The sequence below is a fragment of the Ipomoea nil genome, unplaced genomic scaffold, assembly GCF_001879475.1.
Source record: "Ipomoea nil cultivar Tokyo-kokei standard unplaced genomic scaffold, Asagao_1.1 scaffold0429, whole genome shotgun sequence".
Classification (NCBI taxonomy): domain Eukaryota; kingdom Viridiplantae; phylum Streptophyta; class Magnoliopsida; order Solanales; family Convolvulaceae; genus Ipomoea; species Ipomoea nil.
In genome coordinates this window covers 97,528-106,096 of record NW_017616857.1, presented here as the reverse complement: position 1 = coordinate 106,096, position 8,569 = coordinate 97,528, and the positions used below count along the sequence as shown (strand labels likewise).

The following is an 8,569-nucleotide window of genomic DNA, read 5'->3' as shown; positions in this document are numbered from 1 at the left end:
TAGTCATCGACTTTGATAATTTTACACAATTTAGTCCTTTATTTAAAATTTTGTTAGTTGAATGTTAGAAATAGAGTCATAATGGTAATTTCTCATTACTGCTGCTTCCCTGCTACTTCTCTACTGCTTCTCTAAGGGCTGTGTACCCAAATCCAACTAAAAAGCTATTTTTAAAAAAAAAAATTATAGGCAAATATTTATTTATTTAGGGTTGAATTTGATTTAGGGATGAAGATCTCCATTTCTGCGTGGAGCTTAATAAGGGGAAGAAGATTAGAATAAATCATTCCAAATGAGATGAAAGATGAAAAATTACCATTAAGACCCTATTTCTAACAATCAACTAAAAGAATTTGTAACAAATGACTAACTTGTGTAAAACCATCAAAGTCGAGGACTAAATTAAGCACAAAAAAATTATTTAGAACTAAATTGAGTAAAACCACTATAGTAGAGGACTATATTGAGTGTTTACTCGAATTGAAATTATATTATTGTATCAATTTCATTGTCCATGCCCTATAGTTTATTTATTTAAATATAGATGGACCTACAATAATTATTTAATGATCTATTGTAGTAATAACTTAATAAACCTACCCAAGTGGTTTTATTAACATGGAGTAGTGATTTGATTAACCTACACTTTATGAATTAATAAACCTAAACTTAATAATAAACCTACAGAAGTGGTTATATTCATTGTTAGGTGGATAAATAAAAGACAACACGACTAAACTCCCAAGAGACGTATTAATTTGTTTCTATCTGAACAATCATTGTCCGATACTCCGATCCTGCCTTTTTTAAAGGAAAATTTTCAACTACAAAATCTCATTACACCAACAACTTAAGAAACCAAACTCAATACTAGAAAATTAGAAATGGCAACATGCAACGAGGTTGTCCGTCCCGTCACAAACTACCCACCAAGCCTGTGGGGAGACCAATTCCGGCACTTCGTCTTCGATAATGAAGTTGCAAAAACGTACACTCAGGAGATTGAGGTGTTGAAGGAACGAGTGAGGAGCATGCTAGTAAGTATTAGGAACTCCAAATTAGCTGAAAAGCTCAACTTTATTGACACCCTCGAACGCCTCGGCATTTCATATCACTTTAACGAAGAGATCGATGAGATGTTAGAAAAGATTTATAACGTCACTCCCAATTTCAAGCTGGGAGATGATTTGTGCACTTCTGCGCTTATGTTTCGGTTGCTAAGGCAACATGGCTACAGTATCTCTTCAGGTTAGTCATCATACGTTTAGATTGTGCATTTAATTTATAGACTCAATGAATTCAATATTAATTTCTTCACTTGTATGATGGGTACTGATTTTGTGATTGTTTAAATAAATTACTAGGAATCTTCAAAAATTTTCAAGAGAACGAAAAATTCAAAGACACGCTTTCTGACAATATTAAGGGATTGTTGAATTTATATGAAGCTTCGCACCTACAATGGCATAACGAGCATACCTTAAATGATGCTTATACCTTTTCAAGAACTCATTTGGAGGCTGTTAGTCCAATAATGCTCAACTCTAGTTTGGGAAAGCAAGTGAGACGTGCCCTTGAGCAACCCTTGCACAAGGGGATCCCTAGAGTAGAGATTAGCTACTTCATCAAAGTATATGAAGAAGATGAGTCCAAGAATGATGTTCTACTTCGATTTGCAAAGTTGGATTTTAATTTATTACAAATGCATCACAGGCAAGAAGTCGGCGAATTGATGAGGTAAATAAAAGAACTAAATTAAATATTTCTTTTGCCAATAACTTCAAAGTTCAAAACATTTCCTAGTAGGCCAAGAGCTTAGATGCGGTGACAAATTACCCAAAATGTTAACAAATGACTCTCATTGAGAGTAATTTAATTCTATTTATGTGAGTTTTTTTATTTAATTGCTTGTCAAAATTATTACTCTCTCTCTCTCTCTCTATATATATATATAGGGAAAGATTCAGGTGCGGGGAAGGCTTCCCGTGCGGTTGGCGAACCGTAAGTACACTTACAAACCACGCACCTTAAACACACAAACAAAGCACCTTAAGAACACAAATCACATACCTTAAGTACACAAACCACGCACCTTAAGCACACAACAAAGCACCTTAAGAACACAAATCACGCACCTAAGGTTTTAAAATGGCTCACCTTAAGTTTCACACAACTGACGCACCTTAAGCATACAAATCACGCACCTTAAGAAGGAAAACAACGCACCTTTAAGAAAAAAAAAATCATGCACATTAAGTTTCAACAACTACTCACATTAAGCAGAAAACTCACGCACCTTTAGAAGGAAACTCACACACGTTAAGCACAAAACTCACGCACCATAAGCACACAAAAATCACACACCGTAAGAAGAAAAAAACACCTTAAATTTGAACTAGATGCAAAACTTACCAAATTGCCATCGCGTTTCTTTTTTTTTTTCTTTTTTTTTTTTTTGTTTTGGTAATCTGAACGTTGATTTAAGCAAGTTCAATGGCTCAGATTTAACCGCACAATCGCACATACATGTGCACACCAACTGCATTTGAACCTTATTATATATATATATATATATATATATATATATATATATATATATGTGTGTGTGTGTGTGTGTGTGTGTGTGTGTGTGTGTGTGTGTGTGTGTGTGTGTGTGTGTGTACATTTTAGTGATCAAATGAGACCACATCATCCCGTGAGACCGTGCAAACTTGTACATGAATGCAGAAAATAAAAAATTCTAGCCATACAATGAACACAATCTACCCGGGAGTAGTTTGTGTGCATCCATGTTGACTCGCATAGTCCCGCGGGAGGAGCTGGTCTCGTTGGAACATCACCATATATATATATATATATATATATATATATATATATATATATATATATATATATATATATAAACCCATTTGATTTTTCAATTGACATTAACATTGCATCAAATTTGAAAGGTGGTGGAAGGATTTGGACTTTGTCACTACACTTCCTTATGCAAGGGATAGGACTGTGGAGTGTACTTTTGGACGCTAGGAGTATATTTTGAGGCAAAATATTCTAAGGCTCGGCTCATGCTTTCCAAAATTATAGCAATGGCTTCTATTATAGATGACACATATGATGCTTTTGGTTTGCCCGATGAATTGGATATTTTTACGATGTGGTACAAAAGTATGTATAGTTCCATCTCCCAATATAATGTCTTTTCTCTCCAATATATATTAATTTATCCTATAAATAACTAAAAGTTAATTGTTTATTAGGTGGGACATAAGTCAAATGAACCATCTCCCTGATTATATGAAGATACTCTATAAAGCTCTTATAGATCTTTGCGAAGAGTACGATAAAGAACTATCGAAAGAAGGAAGATCTTTTGCTCTTTATTACACCAAAGAGCGAGTATGTCTAGTTAATTATTATTGTTGTTGTTATTGTTATTATTATTTATAAAAGATGATGGTATTGGTCTTTAAATTGTCACTTTAAAAAAATTTGTGAAGTTGTTCTAATATAATTTTTCTTTCTTTCTTGAGAAATAGATTAAGGAACTTGTGAGGGCTTACAACATTGAACTAAAATGGTCTATTATTGGAGGATGCATGCCACCATCGGTTGAAGACTATCTAAAAAATGGTCAAGTTAGTAGCACCCTCTACTTGCTTATCACTGCTTCTTTCCTTGGCATGAAATCTGTTACAAGAGAAGCATTTGAATGGTTGAGTCAAAACCCTAGAATTATTGAGGCAAATGCCTTGTTGGGTCGTGTGGTAAATGACATAGCTTCCTATGAGGTATGTATATTTTTTTTTTTTGAAAAACTATGAGGTATGTATATAAATATACAAAAATTTATTTATAAAGCTAGAATATGTACACCTAATTAAATAAGAGATAATATGCGAACAACTATGTAGTGTGATGACGTACACTCCTGTACATTTTATATTATTTACAGTTGATTTTTCTAATAAGTTCCATCGCCGTTTACCTATGTAGCGTGAGAAAAGCACCCGACCAATTGCAACAGGGATTGATTATTACGTGAATGATTATGGTGTATCTGTTGAAGAAGCAATGGACAAGTTTCAAGAAATGACTGAGAACGCCTGGAAAGATACCAACAATGAGATTCTTCAACCAACTCCACCAGCTGTTACGACCGAGGTTCTTATGCGTATTATCAACCATGCTCGCATGAATGAAGTGGTATATGCGCAAAGGCAAGATGGCTATACTTACCCTGAGAAAGATGTGAAGCGTTATATCATTGCCCTTTTAATCGGTCCTTTGAAATCTAAGTTACCATGGCTTCTATTGTATTTGTATTATTACTTATACTATATCTGTTTTTTTTTTTTTTTTTTTTTTTTTTTTTTTTTAGTGTATTCACTCTAATCTGTATTATGCAATTTGTAATGAAGAAGGGAGGCAGAAACCTTGTACATATCGTATATATATCACATAGATCCTTGTGGCAATATAATAATGTATGGTGTTCTCCTTAATATTTCATGCATTTCAGATGAAATATTCATATTTAATTTGGTTTCAATTAATAGGTTATTTCACTTCTTTAATTAGAGAGCCCCATGAGGGATTTGGTAATTAACATGTCCAAATTCCAAATTGCGTATAAATATAATATAACAAATTAAATATGCATTGTTATTTGAATACGTAAGCATAAAGTTGTTTTTTTAACTTGTTTTTTTAGGGACCATTTAGAAAGTAGGAAAATGACTTCTAAAAAATGTTTTTTGAAAAATAAGTCATTTTTTAAATAATATTTTCCTTTCAAGTGTTTGGTTGCATTATGAAAAACTATCTTTGGTGTGTTTGGTTCATTTTCTGAAAAATGAGTAAAATTAAACATTTTAATTGTTTTATTAAAAATATAACATGTATAATAATATAATAATAATTTTAAATATAATATAATATAACTAATAAGATATCAAAATAACTAACCAAAGTCTTGTAATTCAAAACAATAACAACAACAACAACAACAACAATAATAATAATAATAATAATAATAATAATAATAATAATAAGTAGTATAGTAGTGGTGGTGGTGGTGTTGGTGATGTTAGTGGTGGTGGTGTAGTACAGTGGTAGTAGTAGTGGTGTTATTTGTTATAATAATAATAATAATAATAATAATAATAATAATAACAACAACAACAACAACAACAACAACAACAACAACAACAACAACAATAATAAGTGGTATAGTAATGGTGGTGTTGGTGATGGTAATGGTGGTGGTGGTGTTATTTGTTATAATAATAATAATAATAATAATAATAATAATAATAATAATAATTGGTGGTATAGCGGTGGTGGTGGTGGTGGTTGCGGTGGTATGTTGGTGGTGGTAGTACTAGTGGTGGTAGTGGTGGTGGTGTGGTGTTGGTGTAAAAGTTGGAAAATGACTTCCTCAAAAAGAGAAGGGAAGTCATTTCCCTCCAAAGCAAGCATGTTTTTCAAAGTCAACGGAAAATAATTTATGTTCACTTGATTTTCTAGACATATTCAAATATTGAAAACTCGAAAAATTATTTTCAGAAATTATTTTCTTAGTTTCCAAATATACCCTTAAAGAAAAAGCCAAAGCCAACTACTCATTACAAAAGGGAAAATACTAACATCAAGGAGTACATGGACAATCCCGAAATAAAAGAGAGATTCTAAATATTCTATACTATATAAGTCAACCTTTTCTAAAAGATTTCTTGTATATATAATAGTGCAAATTTATTTTCCAAATCAATGTGGGACAAGTTCTTTTCCAAAGCCTTTAGGGGGCGTTTGGTTCAGGTCATCTTAGATTACCTAGGTAATCTGAGTCTGACAATGTTACATTACCTTGTTTCGTTCAAGTTATGAGATTACCATGTAATGTTATATTACCTGAAAGCTGATGTGGCGGTAATGTTTCAAGGTAATGTGATTACCCTCATTTTTTTAGGTAAGCTTATATTACGTTGAATTATTTCAACCTTGCCCTGTTAACTAATCCTTATATAATAATAATAATAATAATAATAATAATAATAATAATGAAATTAATATATGTTTATATAATCAAATATACATATGTGTATATTTATATATTTAGTTTTTTTAATATTTAAGCTTTGATATACATTCAAATACACACACATAATATATATATATATATATATATATATATATATATATATATATATATATATATATATATATATTATTGATGACATTATTATAAATTGATCCATATAACCTAAAATATAACCATGAACCAAACAAGGTAATATTATATTACACCATACAAACCAAACACACAAGGTAATCTACTAATCTTACATTCCCAAAATCTCACATTACCTTCCAGGAGGTAATTCTATTACTTGGGGTAATCCAAGATTCCGTGAACCAAACGCACCCTTAAATCTTCATTTTCCAACTCAAATGAATCTATTTTAAGAATCAATTTCTCATTCACTCATTATCCGTTTTGAATGTACAATATATCAATTTCTTCGTCTCAATATGAAGAGTATGAATCCACTTTGATCCGACCTAAATTGGAAGTGGAACCACATATATTTGTACCACAAATAGCCACTAAAATATCATTTTATGCTAAAAATTCAAACAAACTACTCGTCTAAAAGAGTTAATTCCACCAGAGGTCCCTTGTCTTTGGTGGCAATTCTAAATTTAGTCCCAAACTATCATTTTTGTCATTTTACATCCCAGGCTATTGTTTTTTGGACACTTTAATTTTAGTCATTCTCATGATTTTTTTCTATTTTTAATTAGGACATTTTTGTCTTTTCATATTTTTCTTTTGTTATTTTTTCCAGTTTCAACCAGTTTAATTGGTTTAGAAATATAGGTAACCTCTTATTTTTAGTAATCATATTTTTCAACCAAGTTTTAGTAAAGTCCTAAACCAATTAAACTGGTTGAAACCGGAAAAATAAAAAAATAAAAATATGAAGAGACAAAAATGCCCTTACTAAAGATAGAAAAAATCATGAGAAGGACTAAGGGCTCGTTTGGCTCGCGGAAAATATTTGAAAGGAAATGGAATTGAAATTCCATGGAAAAGTAGTTATTTGGGAATATGGATTCCATTGTTTGGTTGGTGGAAAATGAGTTACTGGGAATATGGATTCTATTGGTTGGATTTGTGATTGTAAGGAATAATGTGTATAAAGACCTAAATGTCCCTATACAATAATAATACTTAATAATAAGGGAAAAGGGTCAAATAGGCCCTCGAACTTTAGCTTAAAAGTCAATTAGGCCCCTAAACTTTTTAAAGGTGCAATTACACCCCTCAACAATTCATTTAAGTGCAATGAAGTCCAAAAACAAATTAATGACCTACCAAATGATAAAAACAAAGGATTACCACCAATAGTCTGGAATGTAAAATGATAGTCTGGGATGTAAAGTGATAAAAACAATAGTCTGAGACTAAACTTAGAATTACCACCAAAGTCAAAGGACCACTGGTGGAATTAACTCCGTCTAAAATAAAGAAAGAAGACGACAACCGCCGTGACAATACCCGTATAAGAAAAGTCTATGGGACTCTTGAGAATTACCTGGACTACTTAGAACATTACAAATGTTACCCTTTTGTTTTTGTTTTTTTTTTTTTTTTCTAATTTTTGTTTTTGTTTTTGCTTTTTGTTTTTGTTTTTTTTTTTGTTTTTTTTTGTTTTTGTTTTTTTTTTGTTTTTTTGTTTTTGTTTTTTTGTTTTTGTTTTTTTGTTTTTGTTTTTGTTTTTGTTTGTAGCTAAGTAGTTCTTGTCTTCATACGAAAGATAGGTTGCGGGATAGGAGGGCCATGGCTAGGGTCCCTCCTATACGAAAGATAGCCTAGGGAGGAGTAGGTGCTATGCGGTAGGGGGAGGCAGACTACCTTTCATTTTTTTTGTAGACTATGTTATAGCACAACAGTGTGTTTGAATAGATTGTGAAAGATGTTAAAGAAATTACATCTACGTTTAATAGTTTGAAATTTTCTTTTGTTAAGTGACCTGTGAACTGTATCACTCATACATTGACAAAAATAAAATGTATAATTAATTTCTTATAGGGAAAATGACACTTTTTCCCCTGAGTTATATACTTATAGCACTTTTTTCTCCTTAATTATTTAGGTAAGCACATTAGCCCCTTCAATTATTCTAAAAGTGGTTGTTTTACCCCCTAATATATTAAATTGACATTTATACCCTTAAAATAAACATTTTATTTATTTTACTTCTCCAACAAATTATTGCGTATACGTAGGGATGACTACGATTCGGTTCGAACTGAATCGGACACTATAGCAATCGAATTAAAAGTTTCCGGTTATAATTCAGATCTAGAACCCAATATTTGGATTTCAATTTATTAAAATTATGAATCAAAAAAATTGGATCCTGAACCGTGAGCTGGCGGTTCCGGACCCGATTCGCGATTTTGAATCGTTTTTATTTTAAAATTTTATTTTTATTTTAAAAATAGTCTAAATTCAACAATAAATGTATTTTATTTTTTCAGTTCGGAACATGAACCGTCC

General features: G+C 31.4%; 1 pseudogene; it reads left to right on the top strand.

The window, feature by feature from the left end:
* The first annotated feature begins 861 nt into the window (after nt 1-861).
* On the top strand, nt 862-7,803 carry LOC109172804 (annotated as a pseudogene).
* The last annotated feature ends 766 nt before the right edge of the window (nt 7,804-8,569 follow it).